Here is a 23,943-nt window from a genome sequence, read left to right as displayed (position 1 = left end):
ATGGTGTGTGTGTGTGTGTGTGTGTTTGTGTGAGTGTGCGTGCGTGTGTGTAGGGCCTTGTGAGTGTGCATAGAGACAGTGGAAAATACTGAAATAAGAGGTGAATAAAGATACAAGGTAGTCTAGTGAATTAATACTACTTGTGTTGTGGGTTCAACTGAACATAGCTACAACTGTTAGCAAGGATATTTCAATTCTCAGCTACAGTTTGTGTTTGCCTTGGATGATCTGGGTCGAGGATATATAGCTAGCCGGCAGTGTTTGTGTTGTGTTACCCTAGCTGCTTTGACTAGATGGAGTATACATGCTCATGGTGTTTGGACACAGGGAGAGACAGGACAGTCACAGGACAGGGGGAAGCCAGCCTCAGATAGGCCCTATTGTGTACAGATGTCCAGATGGGCCTTTAATGAGACCACAGCTGGGCACAAAGAGCTACCGGTACGCCTTTACACTGTGGCACACAGACACACTGAGAGACAGAGAGAGAAAGGGAATGATACACACACAGGAAGGGCATGATGTACACACACACACACACACACACACACACACACACACACACACACACACACACACACACACACACACACACACACACACACACACACACACACACACACACACACACACACACACACACACACACACACACACGTGGGAACCTACAAACAAGACCAAAGAAAGAATCATCCTGGAAAAACCATGTGAGCATTAGGAAGTGGTCTGAGAACATGACATTAGATTCAGTAGGTGACTTTAGCTCTCATTAAATCTAGTTTTCCCAACACCCAAACCAGATGAATCCAGTTTAACCAGGTTGCCTGGTGCAGTCCTTTGAGGCTAATGGGGTTCAGTCATTGGTTTTAGGGCAAACTGGCAACCTATCAACCTGGAGGTTGGTCATCGCCATGGGAGCGGCTAGTTGGTCGGTTGACGATCACTCAGGGAAGTGATGCAACCTTGTTTAGCAGTGGTGCTCTCCATCTAGGCACCCACACGGCCCCCGCTATGTGCCGCCCACGCCCCTGTCCCAACCATCACCTCTAGTGGTGTCCTACACTGTGACTCCAGCCCTATAACGCAGAACCCCACACAATCCCTGGGCAACACCCCTGTGGAACAGAAAACACACAATCCCTGGGCCCCTGTGAAACAGAAAACAATGGCCTGTAATCTCATCCGATACACCAGAGATATTATTACTACAGAAAACAATGGCCTGGATCTCATCCGATACACCAGAGATATTATTACTACAGAAAACAATGGCCTGGATCTCATCCGATACACCAGAGATATTATTACTACAGAAAACAATGGCCTGGATCTCATCCGATACACCAGAGATATTATTACTACAGAAAACAATGGCCTGGATCTCATCCGATACACCAGAGATATTATTACTACAGAAAACAATGGCCTGGATCTCATCCGATACACCAGAGATATTATTACTACAGAAAACATTGGCCTGGATCTCATCCGATACACCAGAGATATTATTACTACAGAAAACAATGGCCTGGATCTCATCCGATACACCAGAGATATTATTACTACAGAAAACAATGGCCTGGATCTCATCCGATACACCAGAGATATTATTACTACAGAAAACAATGGCCTGGATCTCATCCGATACACCAGAGATATTATTACTACAGAAAACAATGGCCTGGATCTCATCCGATACACCAGAGATATTATTACTACAGAAAACAATGGCCTGGATCTCATCCGATACACCAGAGATATTATTACTACAGAAAACATTGGCCTGGATCTCATCCGATACACCAGAGATATTATTACTACAGAAAACAATGGCCTGGATCTCATCCGATACACCAGAGATATTATTACTACAGAAAATGTGGTTACTGAATGTTCTGTCCTATATGGTTTGTTATTGATTATTCCTATAGATACATCCACACAACTCAATAAAGTTATTTGAATTGAATGAAAGCGGTAACTTTACTACGACAGTAAAGACAAGGTAACTTTACTACGACAGTAAAGACAAGGTAACTTTACTACGACAGTAAAGACATGGTAACTTTACTACGACAGTAAAGACAAGGTAATTTCATCGACAGTAAAGACAAGATAATTACTACGACAGTAAAGACATGGTAACTTGGATCTCACAGTAAAGACATGGTAACTTTACTACTACAGTAAAGACATGGTAACTTTACTACGACAGTAAAGACAAGGTAACTTTATTACGACAGTAAAGACAATAACTTTACTACGACAGTAAAGACATGGTAACTTTACTACGACAGTAAAGACAAGGTAACTTTACTATGGTTTGTTAAAGACAATTATTCCGACAGTAAAGATACATCCACACAAGTAAAGACATGGTTATTTATTGACAGTAAAGACAAGGTAACTTTACTACGACAGTAAAGACAAGGTAACTTTACTACGACAGTAAAGACAAGGTAACTTTACTACGACAGTAAAGACATGGTAACTTTACTACGACAGTAAAGACAAGGTAACTTTACTACGACAGTAAAGACAAGGTAACTTTACTACGACAGTAAAGACAAGGTAACTTTACTACGACAGTAAAGACACGGTAACTTTACTACGACAGTAAAGACAAGGTAACTTTACTACGACAGTAAAGACATGGTAACTTTACTACGACAGTAAAGACAAGGTAACTTTACTACGACAGTAAAGACAAGGTAACTTTACTACGACAGTAAAGACAAGGTAACTTTACTACGACAGTAAAGACAAGGTAACTTTACTACGACAGTAAAGACAAGGTAACTTTACTACGACAGTAAAGACATGGTAACTTTACTACGACAGTAAAGACAAGGTAACTTTACTACGACAGTAAGACAAGGTAACTTTACTACGACAGTAAAGACAAGGTAACTTTACTACGACAGTAAAGACAAGGTAACTTTACTACGACAGTAAAGACATGGTAACTTTACTACGACAGTAAAGACAAGGTAACTTTACTACGACAGTAAAGACAAGGTAACTTTACTACGACAGTAAAGACACGGTAACTTTACTACGACAGTAAAGACAAGGTAACTTTACTACGACAGTAAAGACAAGGTAACTTTACTACGACAGTAAAGACAAGGTAACTTTACTACGACAGTAAAGACAAGGTAACTTTACTACGACAGTAAAGACAAGGTAACTTTACTACGACAGTAAAGACAAGGTAACTTTACCACGACAGTAAAGAAAGGTAACTTTACTACGACAGTAAAGACATGGTAACTTTACTACGACAGTAAAGACATGGTAACTTTACTCGACAGTAAAGACAGTAACTTTAAGACAGTAAAGACAAGGTAACTTTACTACGACAGTAAAGACAAGGTAACTTTACTACGACAGTAAAGACAAGGTAACTTTACTACGACAGTAAAGACAAGGTAACTTTACTACGACAGTAAAGACAAGGTAACTTTACTACGACAGTAAAGACAAGGTAACTTTTACAGTAAAGACATGGTAACTTTACTACGACAGTAAAGACAAGGTAACTTTACTACGACAGTAAAGACAAGGTAACTTTACTAAGACAAGGTAACTTTACTACGACAGTAAAGACAAGGTAACTTTACTACGACAGTAAAGACAAGGTAACTTTACTACGACAGTAAAGACATGGTAACTTTACTACGACAGTAAAGACAAGGTAACTTTACTACGACAGTAAAGACAAGGTAACTTTACTACGACAGTAAAGACACGGTAACTTTACTACGACAGTAAAGACAAGGTAACTTTACTACGACAGTAAAGACATGGTAACTTTACTACGACAGTAAAGACATGGTAATTTTACTACGACAGTAAAGACAAGGTAACTTTACTACGACAGTAAAGTAAAGACAAGGTAACTTTACTACGACAGTAAAGACACGGGTAACTTTACTACGACAGTAAAGACATGGTAACTTTACTACGACAGTAAAGACATGGTAACTTTACTACGACAGTAAAGACATGGTAACTTTACTACGACAGTAAAGACAAGGTAACTTTACTACGACAGTAAAGACATGGTAACTTTACTACGACAGTAAAGACAAGGTAACTTTACTACGACAGTAAAGACAAGGTAACTTTACTACGACAGTAAAGACATGGTAACTTTACTACGACAGTAAAGATAAGGTAACTTTACTACGACAGTAAAGACAAGGTAACTTTACTACGACAGTAAAGACATGGTAACTTTACTACGACAGTAAAGACAAGGTAACTTTACTACGACAGTAAAGACAAGGTAACTTTACTAAGACAAGGTAACTTTACTACGACAGTAAAGACAAGGTAAAGACAAGGTAACTTTACTCGACAGTAAAGACAAGGTAACTTTACTACGACAGTAAAGACAGTAAAGACTACGACAGTAAAGTAACTTTACTACGACAGTAAAGACAAGGTAACTTTACTACGACAGTAAAGACAAGGTAACTTTACTACGACAGTAAAGACAAGGTAACTTTTTACAGTAAAGACAGTAAAGACAAGGTAACTTTACTACGACAGTAAAGACAAGGTAACTTTACTACGACAGTAAAGACAAGGTAACTTTACTACGACAGTAAAGACATGGTAACTTTACTACGACAGTAAAGACAAGGTAACTTTACTACGACAGTAAAGACAAGGTAACTTTACTACGACAGTAAAGACACGGTAACTTTACTACGACAGTAAAGACAAGGTAACTTTACTACGACAGTAAAGACATGGTAACTTTACTACGACAGTAAAGACATGGTAATTTTACTACGACAGTAAAGACAAGGTAACTTTACTACGACAGTAAAGACAAGGTAACTTTACTACGACAGTAAAGAAGTAACTTTACTACGACAGTAAAGACAAGGTAACTTTACTACGACAGTAAAGACATGGTAACTTTACTACGACAGTAAAGACATGGTAATTTTACTACGACAGTAAAGACAAGGTAACTTTACTACGACAGTAAAGACATGGTAACTTTACTACGACAGTAAAGACAAGGTAACTTTACTACGACAGTAAAGACATGGTAACTTTACTACGACAGTAAAGACATGGTAATTTTACTACGACAGTAAAGACAAGGTAACTTTACTACGACAGTAAAGACATGGTAACTTTACTACGACAGTAAAGACATGGTAACTTTACTACGACAGTAAAGACTTGGTAATTTTACTACGACAGTAAAGACAAGGTAACTTTACTACGACAGTAAAGATAAGGTAACTTTACTACGACAGTAAAGACAAGGTAACTTTACTACGACAGTAAAGACATGGTAACTTTACTACGACAGTAAAGACAAGGTAACTTTACTACGACAGTAAAGACATGGTAAACTGGCGCGGTCTAAATTCTCACTGTCGTTCAGAGGCAAAGGTTGTGTCCTCTCATACTAAAATTAACATGGTAACGTGCCATGTCAGAACATACAGTATGTCATGTCAGAACATACAGTATGTCATGTCAGAACATACAGTATGTCATGTCCGAACATACAGTATGTCATGTCAGAACATACAGTACGTCATGTCAGAACATACAGTATGTCATGTCAGAACATCCAGTATGTCATGTCAGAACATACAGTATGTCATGTCAGAACATACAGTATGTCATGTCAGAACATCCAGTATGTCATGTCAGAACATACAGTATGTCATGTCAGAACATGCAGTATGTCATGTCCGAACATACAGTATGTCATGAAAATACAATTCCTGGATTATTAATTACTGTGTGACTGCATGAAATCAGTGTGTTATGTTAATGTATATGATGTTATTGAGCAGAAATGATTGAATTTGTTTATAAAAAAGATATATATTTTAACAATATATATATACATATATATATACATAAATTAACAAGTGTGTGAAGACATAAGCTAAAAAAATGCAGTCTTCACAACTTCCCTAAACGCTGTCGGGTGAACCTGTTATTTAATCTTACGTCTTGACATGTTCTGAGACTTTAATTAAACAGTTTTACCTGTGGTCAACTAGGGTACAATGGCTATTTGATCATAATGTAGTCCTACTTACAGTGGCCTACCATCTAAAACAATGGAGAAATTACCTGTGGTCAACTAGGGTACAATGGCTATTTGATCATAATGTAGTCCTACTTACAGTGGCCTACCATCTAAAACAATGGAGAAATTACCTGTGGTCAACTAGGGTACAATGGCTATTTGATCATAATGTAGTCCTACTTACAGTGGCCTACCATCTAAAACAATGGAGAAATTACCTGTGGTCAACTAGGGTACAATGGCTATTTGATCATAATGTAGTCCTACTTACAGTGGCCTACCATCTAAAACAATGGAGAAATTACCTGTCAACTGGTCAACTGGTCCTACAATGGCTGGAGAAATTTGATCAATAATGTATTTGTCATAATGTAGTCCTACTTACAGTGGCCTACCATCTAAAACAATGGAGAAATTACCTGTGGTCAACTAGGGTACAATGGCTATTTGATCATAATGTAGTCCTACTTACAGTGGCCTACCATCTAAAACAATGGAGAAATTACCTGTGGTCAACTAGGGTACAATGGCTATTTGATCATAATGTAGTCCTACTTACAGTGGCCTACCACAATGGAGAAATTACCTGTGGTCAACTAGGGTACAATGGCTATTTGATCATAATGTAGTCCTACTTACAGTGGCCTACCATCTAAAACAATGGAGAAATTCTGTGGTCAAAACAATGGCTATTTGATCATAAATACATGGCCTACCATCTAAAACAATGGAGAAATTACCTGTGGTCAACTAGGGTACAATGGCTATTTGATCATAATGTAGTCCTACTTACAGTGGCCTACCATCTAAAACAATGGAGAAAATGCATCCCATAACATTTTAACATGGAAATAGTTGTTCTATCATTCAGCCTACAGTAGCAGCCAAGGTGTGGTGTTCAATGTAGGTCTATATTCCATGAGACTTTTGAAAATAAAAACATACAGGGCTTGACATTAACCTGTTTATCCACTTGTCCTTCAGACACGGAGGTGACTGAACATGCTGTTGTGTTGTTTGATGCAAGAAACCACTTTACAAAATAACATCTATTATTATTCCCATACCATTATTACAGAGAATCAGACAAACTATGCTACCCTATTCCCATTGGCTACTTTATTCAAGCCTGTTTCAAAACACAACACTGTCCCATTATCACAAAAAAAATCTCTTTACCTGACTCGCTCTTCAAAGATGTCTGGAAATGTACACATTTTGTTATCTTGTAGGAAGCAATCACACCCCTATTGCTGACTACAAATGATCTATAACTGGGCTAATAACTCACTAACTAGCAAAGGATATTAACAAAATGTGCACACGTTGCTATATGCAGCTCTCGCTTTGATGTCAAAACAAGCGCATCTACTCACAACTGCTCATGCTGTAAACACAGTCCAGTTCAAAGTGAACGGCACAGATTGTCACGACTTCCGCCGAAGTCACCGGCTTTCTAGTCATCACCGATCCATGTTTAATTTTCGTTTTGTTTTGTCTGTATTACACACACCTGGTTTCAATCCCCATATCGTGTTCCTTATTTAACCCTCTGGCATACATTTCTGTTCCGTCTGTGATTGTTGGTGTCTTAATGGTTGGTGTAGGTGTTAGTTTGTATGTATTTTCCTATTTGGAATATTGCTTGAATTTTTGTGAGTAAACTCAGTTGTGTTGCTCATACCTGTGTCCTGCGCCTGACTCCGCTACATCTCTGCACCCAATCGCTGACACAGATCCATATATGGCAATGGTCTATTTGAGTATATGCCTACTGCAGCTCTGATTGGTTATGCGGGCTGGTCTGTGTAGATTACTGGCTGGGTCTTATGCAATAGAACCCAACTCCGATGCGTTGCGCCTACAACAAAATCTCTTGCATAGTTTGTTTGATTTTGTGGCTAATATTGTATTGAGTCGATCACAATTGCCACAGTAAAGGGAAACGTTGATAGTGTTAACAGGGAAAACTAGAAAGTTGAGTGAAGAGTGGGCTGATATTTCTTCTGGTGATCTGTGAGGCTCCAGCTACTGGTGCACCCGCACGCTCGCTTCAGGGAACATTCCTTACAAGATTTTCATCAGTCAGTGACACTATGTGCAGATTTGGAAAGTGACATAAAAAAAACTGTGATATGTGCATCTGACAAAGCTTGAGCTTTATCATCTTGACCCACCTCAGGCGGCTTTATCATCTTGACCCACCTCAGGCGGCTTTATCATCTTGACCCACCTCAGGCGGCTTTATCATCTTGACCCACCTCAGGCGGCTTTATCATCTTGACCCACCTCAGGCGGCTTTATCATCTTGACGCACCTCAGTTGGCTTTATCATCTTGACCCACCTCAGGCGGCTTTATCATCTTGACCCACCTCAGGCGGCTTTATCATCTTGACCCACCTCAGTTGGCTTTATCATCTTGACCCACCTCAGGCGGCTTTATCATCTTGACCCACCTCAGGCGGCTTTATCATCTTGACCCACCTCAGGCGGCTTTATCATCTTGACCCACCTCAGTTGGCTTTATCATCTTGACCCACCTCAGGCGGCTTTATCATCTTGACCCACCTCAGTTGGCTTTATCATCTTGACCCACCTCAGGCGGCTTTATCATCTTGACCCACCTCAGGCGGCTTTATCATCTTGACCCACCTCAGGCGGCTTTATCATCTTGACCCTCCTCGGTTGGCTTTATCATCTTGACCCTCCTCGGTTGGCTTTATCATCTTGACCCTCCTCGGTTGGCTTTATCATCTTGACCCTCCTCAGGCGGCTTTATCATCTTGACCCTCCTCGGTTGGCTTTATCATCTTGACCCTCCTCAGGCGGCTTTATCATCCTGACCCTCCTCAGGCGGCAGCAGACACCATTATCATTAGCCGCTTATAAATAGCAGGTATTCTTCTGAGGCTGTTAGGCTTTTCCATCTGATTAGTAGTGCCATGGTAGGCATGGAGCCATTAATACACACACTGAGCACCCAGCTGGCCACACACACACACACACACACACACACACACACACACACACACACACACACACACACACACACACACACACACACACACACACACACACACACACACACACTAGCTGCTCTGCTCCTCTCATCAGCACTTTGCTAACTGTATCCTGTTTTAAGAGGAAGTCAGAGGTAGCCTTGGAGTGTGTGTTTGTATATGAGTGTGCGTGTATGCTTGTATGTGTGTGTGTGCATTAGTGTGTTTCTGTGTGTGAGAGAGGGCATGTGTGTTTGTGTGACAGTGTGCGTAAGTGTGTGTGTATGTGTGACTGAGTAAGTGTGTTGTGTATTTGTGTGTGCATGTGTGTGTTTGTGTGCGTGCCTGTGTGTGTGTGTGTGTGTGTGTGTGTGTGTGCGTGCGTGCGTGCGTGTGTGTGTGTGTGTGTGTGTGTGTGTGTGTGTGTGTGTGTGTGTGTGTGTGTGTGGATGCCAGATGTGTTTTGCGTCCCCTCCCCGTTTGTCCAGCGCGTCAGGTCTTAGTCGGAGCGTCACCACTCTGGAGCTCTGGAGCACAGCGGGCCCTCTGTGTTGCCCCAAGAAGAGCACCGTTGTCTGGGACCACGCATCTGCTGCCCGGTGGTGAGGGAGGAGACAGGCCTGGTGCGAGAGAGAGATAGAGAGACACAGAGAGAGACAGAGAGACAGACAGAGAGACAGACAGGGAGAGACAGAGAGACAGACAGGGAGAGACACAGAGAGAGAGACAGAGAGGGAGACAGAGAGAGACAGAGAGACTGACAGAGAGAGACAGAGAGAGACAGAGAGAGAGAGAAACAGAGAGAGACATAGACAGAGAGAGAGAGAGAGAGAGAGAGAGAGAGAGAGACACCCAGAGAGACAGAGAGAGACACCGAGAGAGAGACAGAGACAGACAGAGAGAGAGAGAGAGACAGAGAGAGACAGAGAGACACAGAGAGAGACAGAGAGACGGAGAGACAGACAGAGAGAGAGAGATTTGCACCTGGACAGTTTGGCTCTATTAGTCTGCCTTCATATCACCAGTCAACCTATTGGCTTATTCCTGACTAGAATAAAGATTTAGTAGCATATACATTTCAGATTTAATCATTTTCAATGGTGTGGAGACACAGCCAATAATGACCTCTGAACCCTCAAGAGGCTCCGATAAAATGTGACTGACAGTGTGGAAAACAATCAACAGTCTGTGTTAGCATGCTAATGCTAACTCTTACCAGTAAACTTGTGGTCTCATTGAGACACCTTCATTGCGTATAGAAACAAAAATAAATACTATTTAGTGATTAAATCACTCCACTCTTTTTCACTGTGTGTAGTCTAGCAAAGTGTATCTGCCAGGCAGGCACAGGCACTAACAAACAGGTAGCTGGCCCAACCACATATCTCTCTGAACCACATATCTCTTTGAGCAGGCAGAGTTCATACGCTTCACATAGAGACACAGCTACATGCAGACACATGCAAAAATATCTGCCCCAATACTAAAATAAACCCAGAGAGCGTGCACCTGCACCCTGGTTGGACCCACACCTACACACAGGTGTCAGGAAGTGGCACACAAAGAGAGAGAGAGAGAGAGAGAGAGAGAGAGAGAGAGAGAGAGAGAGAGAGAGAGAAAGAGATAGATACAGAGACAGAGACAGAGAGAGAGAGAGAGAGAGAGAGAGAGAGAGAGAGAGAGAGAGAGAGAGAAAAGGATGGGGGAAAAACAAATGCGTGGTGAAATCTGTCTGCTGCGGTCGCCCAAAAAGCTTTAGGAGCGTCACCATGAGGATTTGTGTATGAGTAAAGATGTGAGTCTGTATGAATGTATGTGTGTGTGATTGTGTGTGCGTGCGTGCGAGTGTGTGAGTGAATTGAAGGTTGAAGGAGAGTGTGAGTGAAATGAAGGTTGAAGGAGTGTGTGAGTGAATTGAAGGTTGAAGGAGTGTGTGAGTGAATTGAAGGTTGAAGGAGTGTGTGAGTGAATTGAAGGTTGAAGGAGTATGTGAGTGAATTGAAGGTTGAAGGAGTGTGTGATTGTGTTTACATGTTATACCTCCGTGTGTTGTCTCACTTGTCTGCTGTTTTGTCTAGACAAGACCGTCAGTCTCTTCCTTCACTGTTTTGTCTAGACAGGACCGTCAGTCTCTTCCTTCACTGTTTTGTCTAGACAGGACCGTCAGTCTCTTCCTTCACTGTTTTGTCTAGACAGGACGGTCAGTCTCTTCCTTCACTGTTTTGTCTAGACAGGACGGTCAGTCTCTTCATTCACTGTTTTGTCTAGACAGGACCGTCAGTCTCTTCCTTCACTGTTTTGTCTAGACAGGACCGTCAGTCTCTTCCTTCACTGTTTTGTCTAGACAGGACCGTCAGTCTCTTCCTTCACTGTTTTGTGTGTATACATGTGTGTATGTGTTCGCCCATTCACTTGTGTGTGTATAATGAGGGGACTTCTGAGTTGACTTCTCTGAAACATCTCTGTTAATCATTCTCAGTCCCAGGCCCAGTGTTGCTCATCTAGACCAGACAAGATGACAGATAACCACCTCTGACCTAACATGACCATAGCGAGCGCTCACACACACACACACACACGTACGCACACACACACACACACACACACACACACACACACACACGCAGGCACACACACACACACACACACACACACACACACACACACACACACACACACACACACACACGCACGCAGGCAGGCACACACACACACACAGACCCCGACCCACGTCCTCCTCACACACAAACTCAGGGAATAGCAACATTCTTGGGAGAATGAAAAAGCAGCTAATTTTATTTTGTCGAGACGTTTAACCACCTATTGGATTATTGTCAGAAGTTGTAACTCCATCCACAACGGATCTTGCTCCATCCACAACATATCTTGCTCCATACACAACGTATCTTGCTCCATCCACAATGTATCTTGCTCCATCCACAACGTATCTTGCTCCATACACAACGTATCTTGCTCCATCCACAACGGATCTTGCTCCATACACAACGTATCTTGCTCCATAAACAACATATCTTGCTCCATACACAACGTATCTTGCTCCATACACAACGGATCTTGCTCCATCCAAAGTTAGCACTTAGCATTGGATAGGAATGATTGATTATATTTACAGTAATACAGGAATGATTGATCAGAGCACCTATTTACACTAATATAGGAAAGATTGATCAGAGCACCTATTTACAGTAATATAGGAAAGATTGATCAGAGCACCTATTTACAGTAATATAGGAAAGATTGATAAGAGCACCTATTTACAGTAATATAGGAAAGATTGATAAGAACACCTATTTACAGTAATATAGAAAAGAATGATCGAACAGAACACCTATTTACAGTATATAGGAATGATCAAACAGAACACCTATTTACAGTAATATAGGAATGATCGAACAGAACACCTATTTACAGTATATAGGAATGATCAAACAGAACACCTATTTACAGTATATAGGAATGATCGAACAGAACACCTATTTACAGTATATAGGAATGATTTATCAGAACACCTATTTACAGTATATAGGAATAAGATGGTTGTGTTAAGAAGATGTATTTGATTTTAATAGCTTGGGCGTCACGTTCACTGTCTTCAAACTCCCTGTCATAAATGAGCCAAGGCACAGCGTGCATGTAATTCCACATCTTTAAATGTGAAACTTTCACAAAAACAACAGGTCAACAGAAACCGAACGTGACGCAACCGTGGCGCACACAAACACACACAGAAAATAAATGATTACCCGCAACCTTAGGTGGAAAAAAGGCTGCCTAAGTATGATTCCCAATCAGAGACAACGATAGACAGCTGCCTCTGATTGGGAACCACACTCGGCCAAAAACAAAGAAATAGAAAACATAGAATGCCCACCCAAATCACACCCTGACCTAACCGAATAGAGAAATAAAACGTCGCTCTAAGGTCAGGGCGTGACATTGGGTAAATTGCGGTTTGACGTAGATAAGGCTTTTAAAAAAATACCTTAATTTCTAAACTCCTCAATGGGCGCTGCTGTCCTCTGTTCCAGCCCTTTCAACCTAATCAAATCAAATGTTATTTGTCACATGCGCCGAATACAACAGTGAAATGCTTACTTACAAGCCCTTCTTAACAGGCTATGGTCTATTTTTCTCAATTTCCGCCTGACTGACGTGCCCAAAGTAAACTGCCTGTTGCTCAGGCCCGGAAACCAGGATATGCATATAATTGGTACATTGGAAAGAAAACACGCTGGAGTTTGTACAAATGTTAAAATAATGTAGGAGACTATACCACAATAGATATGGTAGGAGAAAATCCAAAGAAAAACCAACCAGAATTTTTATTTTATTTTTGAGAGGCCATGCTTTTTCAATGGAAAACATAGGGAAATATTTCAATTTAGTTCCCAGTATGCAATTCCTATGGCTTCCACTGGGTGTCAGCACTCTATGTTCAAGGTTTCAGGCTTGTTTCTTCCAAAACGAGTAAGAAATATGAGTTTTACTACAGGGACTTGGAAATGTGTGTATGTGCATGCTATGAATAGGACACACACCTGCTTATATCGCTTTCTTATTGAACATACTTCTTTATGTGTGAAATATTATAGTTTGATTACATTTTAGGGTATCTGAGGAGTCAATAGAAACGTATTTTGACTTGTTGAAACAAAGTTTAGGGGTAGATTTTCGGATTCCTATCTTGGCAAATTGAACGAGTGGATTACTCAACTAAACAGACTTTTTGTTATATAAAGAAGGATTTTATCTAACAAAACAACACTACATTTGTAGCTGGGACCCTTTGGATGACAAACCAAAGGAAGATTTTCAAAAAGTAAGTGAATATTTAATCGTGAATATTTAATATTTAATTATTTGTGAATTTATGAAGCCTGTGCCAGTGGAAAAATATGTTGATGTGGGGCGCCATCCTCATACAATCACATGGCATGCTTTCACTGTAAAGCCTGCTGTAAATTGGACAGTGCAGTTAGATTAACAAGAATTTAAGCTTTGAACCGATATAAGACACTTGTATGTACCTAAATGTTTAATATCCATAATTTTTATGATTATTTATTTGAATTGCGCGCCCTCCAGTTTCACCGGAAGTTGTCCCGCTAGTGGGATGCCTAGCCATAAGAACAATGATGTTCTAATAAAAATACCTAAAAGAAAAGTAAGAGACAACAAAAACAAATAACAAATAAGACCGTTAATGTGTGTCTGTGTGTGAATGCAGATCAGAGGGGCTGGGCAATAAAGAAAAACAGAAGACAAAATTGTATATCATATGGACTAAAGAAAGTATATATTATATTTAATCAAACACAGTCTTGCAACATGAGGTATGCTAACGAAAGAGGTCATAGCTTAGCTTGGCTTCTTGGAATAAAGGAAGACATTAATTGGCGGTACTTCAGTTTTTTTTTAAATTAATGGCTTAGGACTCTGTTAAGCTGAACAACAGGGATGCTTGCACATATAAGTCTATGCACAAAGACAATGGAAGAGAAAGGAAAAATTAAAGGATACAATTGAGGATACAATGAAATCTTAAAGCTTTGTTGTGGAGTTTTTTGTTGGTATCTACTGCCACTTTGTGGATGTGAACAGTACTGCAGCCTCACATATAAAGAGGTCTGCTTCCATTAACCCATAAAATACAGTTGATATGGGCTAGATGGAATTGCAACACACTAAAATATTTATTTAGAAAATACAATTATCATTGTATATAAAAAAAATCATATAGATTGCTAAATACTTTTGTAATTAAATATCCATTTAGCCAAATTAACACCATGCTAACCAAGTTCAGAAACACTGTTAGATAAAAGTGCAATAGTTGACTGATAGTTGACTGATAGTTTAATGATTTTAATTAAAGTTCTCTTATGTCCATTTTCTAAGCCTCATAGAGGCCCAATGCCGTCTAGAATAATGGCCATTACAATAAGTACCAGCACCATTAGTGCAGGAACGGATTACTGTATCATCCTGTACCTTAGGTTACTATTGCTCATTGTTTATAGAAAGGCAAGATGGTGAAAAAGTCTCCAAGCTTGACCATAGAGATGTTATATTAGACCATAGAGATGTTATATTAGACCACAGAGATGTTATATTAGACCATAGAGATGTTACATTAGACCATAGAGATGTTATATTAGACCATAGAGATGTTATATTAGACCATAGAGATGTTATATTAGACCTTAGAGATGTTATATTAGACCATAGAGATGTTATATTAGACCACAGAGATGTTATATTAGACCATAGAGATGTTATATTAGACCATAGAGATGTTATATTAGACCATAGAGATGTTATATTAGACCACAGAGATGTTATATTAGACCATAGAGATGTTATATTAGACCATAGAGATGTTATATTAGACCATAGAGATGTTAGACCACAGAGATGTTATATTAGACCATAGAGATGTTATATTAGACCATAGAGATGTTATATTAGACCACAGAGATGTTATATTAGACCATAGAGATGTTATATTAGACCACAGAGATGTTATATTAGACCACAGAGATGTTATATTAGACCATAGAGATGTTATATTAGACCATAGAGATGTTATATTAGACCGTAGAGATGTTATATTAGACCACAGATATGTTATATTAGACCATAGAGATGTTATATTAGACCATAGGATTTTTACAAATTCAAAAGCAACAAACTTGGGCCTGCGAAAAAGGGTTTCAGAGTAGGAGGGCTGACCATAGGTTCAAGTTCTCCCAGTCCATATATTCATATTCATCTCGATCCAAAATAAAAAACTGATCCTAGATCAGCACTCCTACTCTGAGACACTTTTATTTTCGGCATTAAGGAGGCGCAAGTAGGGGCTCTCAAGTGGCGCAGTGGTATACCTACTGTATATAGTGTAATAGGCTATTTGGGAGCAGTACTAGTGGGTGGACCCCCCCTGGGTGGACCCCCCCGCCTTCTCTTAATATTGGATATTTTTCCAGCTCCCGTGAAAAGTTTGGATGTGCGTAGTCTACATTGTTTTAGGTCTAATATTATATATGCCCACGGGGAGCAATTACGGTGCCTGTCACTAGCATACCAGAACACCCTCGCATTCCCCGCAAGGCCCCCGAGCTCTTCTAAACCCATGCGCAGTTCGTCGATGTCTTTAAATTGAATAAGTCATCTTGGCAGTTACCCTTCTAAAAGTCATTCAGAAACCGTTTTCAATATTCATATGTACTAGAGAGATAAGTGTTGAGCTTCAAGAATGTGACTGATCAAAGTACCTCAAACCTGAAGAAAAATAATATAATTGAACTGATTGAAAGTAAGGGGATTATCGGTGAACAAATGTCGTATAGGCTACGACAGCGCCAGTGTTCAAAAGCGCATATCAGACCGAGAGCCTAATGCTTCTTCGGTGGGCCTCGTTCTTTATGAGTTTTAGTAGAGAAAACAATCTCTCAGAAGAAGTAACAGTTACAGGGGTTGTTCAAAACAGCTTGATTGCCGTAGCAACACCAGGGAAACTGGGAAGAAGGGAGTGGTGCTTCAAATACAGCAACTCTGCAACATTTTTAATTGAGCCTCTCATTCTCTTTAATCCCCGGCCTCAACGCGTTACGGAAAGAGATTAACTGTAGGTTAAAGGAAGCTCTGGAGACAGGTTGTCTGGATACTGGACAGACAATTAATTGGCAGTTACAAACAGATTATTGTCTTTAGTGGACAACAGTTGCTGAGGGCTCAAACAATAAAAAAATCGGTTTGAGATTTTGTTCATGCTGGTTGATGGTGAACCGGCGTTTTGAGTTGCAATATGAACAGTTCATTATTTTCTGGTATATTTTGGAATGCATCATTCAAGACCAAGTTTAAGTTATGCGCAGCACAAGGGACATTTAATGCACAATGTCTCAGGAAAGACTGTCTGGGTTGGCAATACTCAGTAGGCCCATAGAAAACTGTCGGGCCCGCAATCTGGACCTAAAGGGCCTGCTGAAAGAACTTCAGAATGTTTTGTGTGCCGATTGTTCTGTACAAGACCAAGGTAATGTTGATAGAATGTCTTTACTTCAGCATCACTCGGCAGCATGCATACAGCTCCATTCAGTGCATAGTAAGTAACGTCTAACTTGGCTCGCTAGTACTACATAGTATCAAACTCAGATACACATAACAGCAGCGCCATCTATTGGCTTGGAGACATATCGTAACACAGAAGACCAGGGGATTCTCTCAAATTGGATTTGATTTTAATTTGATTACATTTAAAGTGCAATTGACTGTGTTTACCGATAATCATAATATCAGTAGAAAAATATAAAATTCCCAGTTCAATGTGACAAAGTTCTATTTGACTCAAAATTCATGACGAACAATAAGACATTGTTGGCAGAATAGATGGATGCAGTTCATTGCAATGCTAATATACACTGCTCAAAAAAATAAAGGGAACACTAAAATAACACATCCTAGATCTGAATGAATGAAATATTCTTATTAAATACTTTTTTCTTTACATAGTTGAATGTTCTGACAACAAAATCACACAAAAATTATCAATGGAAATCAAATTTATCAACCCATGGAGATCTGGATTTGGAGTCACACTCAAAATTAAAGTGGAAAACCACACTACAGGCTGATCCAACTTTGATGTAATGTCCTTAAAACAAGTCAAAATGAGGCTCAGTAGTGTGTGTGGCCTCCACGTGCCTGTATGACCTTCCTACAACGCCTGGGCATGCTTCTGATGAGACGGCGGGTGGTCTCCTGAGGGATCTCCTCCCAGACCTGGACTAAAGCATCCGCCAACTCCTGGACAGTCTGTGGTGCAACGTGGCGTTGGTGGATGGAGCGAGACATGATGTCCCAGATGTGCTCAATTGGATTCAGGTCTGGGAAACGGGCAGGCCAGTCCATAGCATCAATGCCTTCCTCTTGCAGGAACTGCTGACACACTCTAGCCACATGAGGTCTAGCATTGTTTTGCATTAGGAGGAACCCAGGGCCAACCGCACCAGCATATGGTCTCACAGGGGGTCTGAGGATCTCATCTCGGTACCTAATGGCAGTCAGGCTACCTCTGGCGAGCACATGGAGGGCTGTGCGGCCCCCCAAAGAAAAGCCACCCCACACCATGACTGACCCACCACCAAACCGGTCATGCTGGAGGATGTTACAGGCAGCAGAACGTTCTCCACAGTGTCTCCAGACTCTGTCACGTCTGTCACATGTGCTCAGTGTGAACCTGCCTTCATCTGTGAAGAGCACAGGGCGTCAGTGGCGAATTTGCCAATCTTGGTGTTCTCTGGCAAATGTCAAACATCCTGCACGGTGTTGGGCTGTAAGCGCAACCCCCACCTGTGGACGTCGGGCCCTCATACCACCCTCATAGAGTCTGTTTCTGACCGTTTGAGCAGACACATGCACATTTGTGGCCTGCTGGAGGTCATTTTGCAGGGCTCTGGCAGTGCTCCTCCTGCTCCTCCTTGCACAAAGGCGGAGGTAGCGGTCCTGCTGCTGGGTTGTTGCCCTCCTACGGCCTCCTCCACGTCTCCTGATGTACTGGCCTGTCTCCTGGTAGCGCCTCCATGCTCTGGACACTACGCTGACAGACACAGCAAACCTTCTTGCCGCAGCTCGCATTGATGTGCCATCCTGGATGAGCTGCACTACCTGAGCCACTTGTGTGGGTTGTAGACTCCATCTCATGCTACCACTAGAGGGAAAGAACCGCCAGCATTCAAAAGTGACCAAAACATCAGCCAGGAAGCATAGGAACTGAGAAGTGGTCTGTGGTCACCACCTGCAGAACCACTCCTTTATTGGGGGTGTCTTGCTAATTGCCTATAATTTCCACCTGTTGTCTATTCCATTTGCACAACAACATGTGAAATTTGTTGTCACTCAGTGTTGCTTCCTAAGTGGACAGTTTGATTTCACAGAAATGTGATTGACTTGGAGTTACATTGTGTTGTTTAAGTGTTCCCTTTATTTTTTTGAGCAGTGTATAATTCACCGACACATTTCTTGGTAGTCCCAAACATATTGCTATCAGGTTGTAAATCACAGCTGGCCTGGTACATTGTTTGCTGCCGTCACCCACCTGGCTGTCCCTCTAAACTTTCAGGTCATACAAGGAGAAGACTGATCAGAGATGCAGGCAAGAGGCCCATGATCACTCTGGATGAACTGCAGAGATCTACAGCTGAGGTGGGAGACTCTGTCCATAGGACAACAATCAGTCGTATATTGCACAAATCTGGCCTTTATGGAAGAGTGGCAAGAAGAAAGCCATTTCTTAAAGATATCCATAAAAAGTGTTGTTTAAAGTTTGCCACAAGCCACCTGGGAGACACACCAAACATGTGGAAGAAGGTGCTCTGGTCAGATGAAACCAAAATTGAACTTTTTGGCAACAATGCAAAACGTTATGTTTGGCGTAAAAGCAACACAGCTCATCACCCTGAACACACACCATCCCCACTGTCAAACATGGTGGTGGCAGCATCATGGTTTGGGCCTGCTTTTCTTCAGCAGGGACAGGGAAGATGGATGGAGCCAAATACAGGACCATTCTGGAAGAAAACCTGATGGAGTCTGCAAAAGACCTGAGACTGGGACGGAGATTTGTCTTCCAACAAGACAATGATCCAAAACATAAAGCAAAATCTACAATGGAAGGTTCAAAAATAAACATATCCAGGTGTTAGAATGGCCAAGTCAAAGTCCAGACCTGAATCCAATCGAGAATCTGTGGAAAGAACTGAAAACTGCTGTTCACAAATGCTCTCCATCCAACCTCACTGAGCTCGAGCTGTTTTGCAAGGAGGAATGGGAAAAAATGTCAGTCTCTCGATGTGCAAAACTGATAGAGACATACCCCGAGCGACTTACAGCTGTAATCGCAGCAAAAGGTGGCGCTACAAAGTATTAACTTAAGAGGGCTGAATAATTTTGCACGCCCAATTTTTCATTTTTGATTTGTTAAAAAAGTTTGAAATATCCAATAAATGTCGTTCCACTTCATGATTGTGTCCCACTTGTTGTTGATTCTTCACAAAAAAATACAGTTTTATATCTTTATGTTTGAAGCCTGAAATGTGGCAAAAGGTCGCAAAGTTCAAGGGGGGCGAATACTTTCGCAAGGCACTGTATCTTCCTAAATTCAATCTTCCTAAATTCAATCTGTCTATCTACTCCGATTGTCTACCTACTCGTCTGTGTGCCAGAGAGCACAGAATAACTGATGCATTTACAAAAGCACAACCTCCGCTGAATCTGACCCTTGTTGGTAAACTTCGACAAAAAGTAATACCATTTTTACTTGCAGCTAAAGTTAGTCACCAATGCTCTAGATCAGGTATTCCCGAACTGGGGTACGCCTAGCCATCGGGGGTACACCAAATCAAAACACGATTCACATATAAAAATATAAAAAATAAAAGGTCTTCACATTTTCAAACAGTCCATTTATATTTTCTCGCATGAGTAGCCTGGTTTCACTGCCAAAAATAAAATGAAACCCTCTGGTGTTCAGTGAAATAACAACACAATGCCAAATTCAGGTAGCCTAGTCAAATAATTAACATCTAATCACATTGACCGTTATTCCCTTGCGGGAATTCCATTAATGGTCCATATGTAGCCAAACGTAGCTGCTGCTCATTCTGTTTGCTCAAAAATTGATAAAAGTTAAAAAAGTAAGGTGTCCATAGAGACACATACCAGCTCTACTGGTAGTACTGCTACTACCAGCAGGACTGCACCTGCACACGACACAAGTTGTTCTGCTTCCACGAGCACAGCCTGTAAGGGCACATGGCGAGACCCAAATGCAGACACCGGAGAAAGATGGTTGAGCTCCGATATTTATTACACCAATAGGGGTAGACAAAAGGCAGGTCGGGGACAGGCGAGAGTTCATAAACCAGCTCAGAGTCCAAACAGTGCAGGCGATAGGCAGGCTCGAGGTCAGGACAGGCTAGAGTTCATAAACCAGCTCAGAGTCCAAACAGTACCAGGCGATAGGCAGGCTCGAGGTCAGGACAGGCTAGAGTTCATAAACCAGCTCAGAGTCCAAACAGTACCAGGCGATAGGCAGGCTCGAGGTCAGGACAGGCTAGAGTTCATAAACCAGCTCAGAGTCCAAACAGTACCAGGGGATAGGCAGGCTCGTGGTCAGGACAGGCAGAGTGGTCAGGCAGGCGGATTCGGCGTCGGGACAGGCAAGGGTCAAAATCAGGAGGGCTACGAGCCTGGGAAATAATAGGAGCTAGGAGAACCGCTGGTTGACTTGGCAAAACAAGACAAACTGGCACAGAGAGACAGGAAACACAGGGATAAATACACCGGGGACTAATGGGAAAAACAGGAGACACCAGGAGATGGGTGGAGACAATCACCAAGACAGGTGAAACAGATCATGGCGTGACACATCCAATGCTAGTATCAGTAATTCTACATTTGTTGTTAGCCCAGCTAGCATGGGCACTTACAGTTGTGAATCTGATGCAGCCAATGAGCTACTGCCCCCTTACCCGGGAAAGCACCGAACAACAGACGGGGACGTTGGACCATCGAAGAGGCGCAAATATGATGAGAACTACATTGATTTGTGGTTCACTTAAATTGGGAGTAGTGCCTTTCCTCAACCACAGGGTGATCCCAGCATTCCTCACAATGGCAGGCAAGCTCCCAAGCTAACTAGCGGAAGTTGGTTAGCTTGCTAACTACTTCCAGATACAAATGAGAGAACACCTCACTCTGACCATTTTACTCGCCGTAGCAGATCTGGTTAGGCTGTTTGCATGTTAACTAGAGCAGTTGTTACCAAACTTTTTATAGTCCCGTACCCCTTCAAACATTCAACCTCCAGCTGCCTACCACCTCTAGCACCAGGGTCAGTGCACTCTCAAATGTTGTTTTTTGACATCATTGTAAACCTGCCACACATATGATACATTTATTAAACATAAGAATGCGTCAGTTCTGACCTTAGTTCTTTTGTTATGTCTTTGTTTTAGTATGGTCAGGGCGTGAGTTGGGTGGGTTGTCTATGTTAGTTTTTCTATGATTAGGTATTTCTGTGTTTGGCCTGGTATGGTTCTCAATCAGAGGCAGCTGTCAATCGTTGTCCCTGATTGAGAACCATACTTAGGTAGCCTGTTTTTCACCCTTGAGTTGTGGGTGATTGTTTTCTGTTTTGTGTCTACACCAGACAGGACTGTTTCGTTTCGTTCATTCTCCTTTGTTATTTTGTTTAGTGTTCTCGTGATAATAAATTATCAATATGGACACTTACCACGCTGCGCATTGGTCCTCACCTTCTTCCACCAACAACGGCCGTTACAGAATGGGTGTGAGTTTTTGTCACAATCTGGCTCGTGGGAAGTGACAAAGAGCTCTAATAGGACCGGGTGTCACAACTTCCGCCGAAGTCGGTCCCTCTCCTTGTTCGAGCGGCGTTCGGCAGTCGACGTCACCGGTCTTCTAGCCATCGCCGCTCCACCTTTCATTTTCCATTTGTTTTGTCTTGTTTTCCCGCACACCTGGTTCACATTCCCTCATCAGACTAAATGTATATTACCCTTTGTTTCCCCCATGTCTGTGTGTGGAATTGTTCTTTGTGTAGGGTGTTTACGCTACAGGCTGGCTTGCGCTAGGTTTGTTTCAAACCTAGGTTAGTTTGTTTTGTTTAATCTGGTTCATGTTACAGTGGTTGTGCTTTGTGCTGCTTCGCTTGTGTCTTTGGGGCAGGCTGTATATTAAAGTTCTCCTGTTATCACCCATCTCTGCTCTCCTGCGCCTGACTTCCCGGCAACCAGTCACTCACCCCGTTACACCAGGGTACAAATAATAATAATCAATAATTTTGCTCTTTATTTAACCATCTGACATATAAAACCTTATTTGTTAATCAAAAATTGTGAATAACTCACCACAGGTTAATGAGAATGGTGTGCTTGAAAGGATGCCCGTAATTATGCAATGTTGGGTTGTATTGGAGAGAGTCTCAGTCTTAAATAATTTTCCGCACACAGTCTGTGCCTGTATTTAGTTTTCATGCTAGTGAGGGCACTCTCACATAGGTATGTGGTTGGATGCAAAGGGCATCAGTGTCTTAACAGCTCGATTTGCCAAGGCAGGATACTCTGAGCGCAGCCCAATCCAGACATCTGGCAGTGACTTCTGTTAAATTACATTTTCACTGAACCGCTTATTGCAATTTCGATGAAATTCTCTTGTTCAGATATCGGTAAGTGGACTGGAGGCAGGGCATGAAAGGGATAATGAATCCAGTTGTTTGTGTTGTCCATTTTGGGAAGTACCTGCGTAATTGTGCACCCAACTCACTAAGGTGCTTCGCAATATCACATTTGACATTGTCCGTAAGCTTCAGTTAATTTGCACCCAAAACAATCATACAATGATGGAAAGACCTGTGTGTTGTCCTTGTTAATGAAGACAGAGAAGAGCTCCAACCTGTGTGTTGTCCTTGTTAATGCAGACAGAGAAGAGCTACAACTTCTTAATCATAGCCTCAATTTTGTCCCACACATTGCATATAAACTCAGTAAAAAAAAGAAGTCCCTTTTTCAGGACCCTGTCTTTCAAAGATAATTCATAAAAATCCAAATTACTTCACATATCTTCACTATAAAGGGTTTAAACACTGTTTCCCATGCTTGTTCAGTGAACCATAAACAATTAATGAACAAGCGCCTGTGGAACGGTCATTAAGACACTAACAGCTTATAGATGGTAGGCAATTAAGGTCACAGTTATGAAAACTTAGGACACTAAAGAGGCCTTTCTAATGACTCTGAAAAACACCAAAAGAAAGATGCCCA

This window comes from Oncorhynchus nerka, linkage group LG18, assembly GCF_034236695.1.
Source record: "Oncorhynchus nerka isolate Pitt River linkage group LG18, Oner_Uvic_2.0, whole genome shotgun sequence".
In the NCBI taxonomy this organism is placed as follows: domain Eukaryota; kingdom Metazoa; phylum Chordata; class Actinopteri; order Salmoniformes; family Salmonidae; genus Oncorhynchus; species Oncorhynchus nerka.
This window is presented reverse-complemented; position numbering follows the sequence as displayed.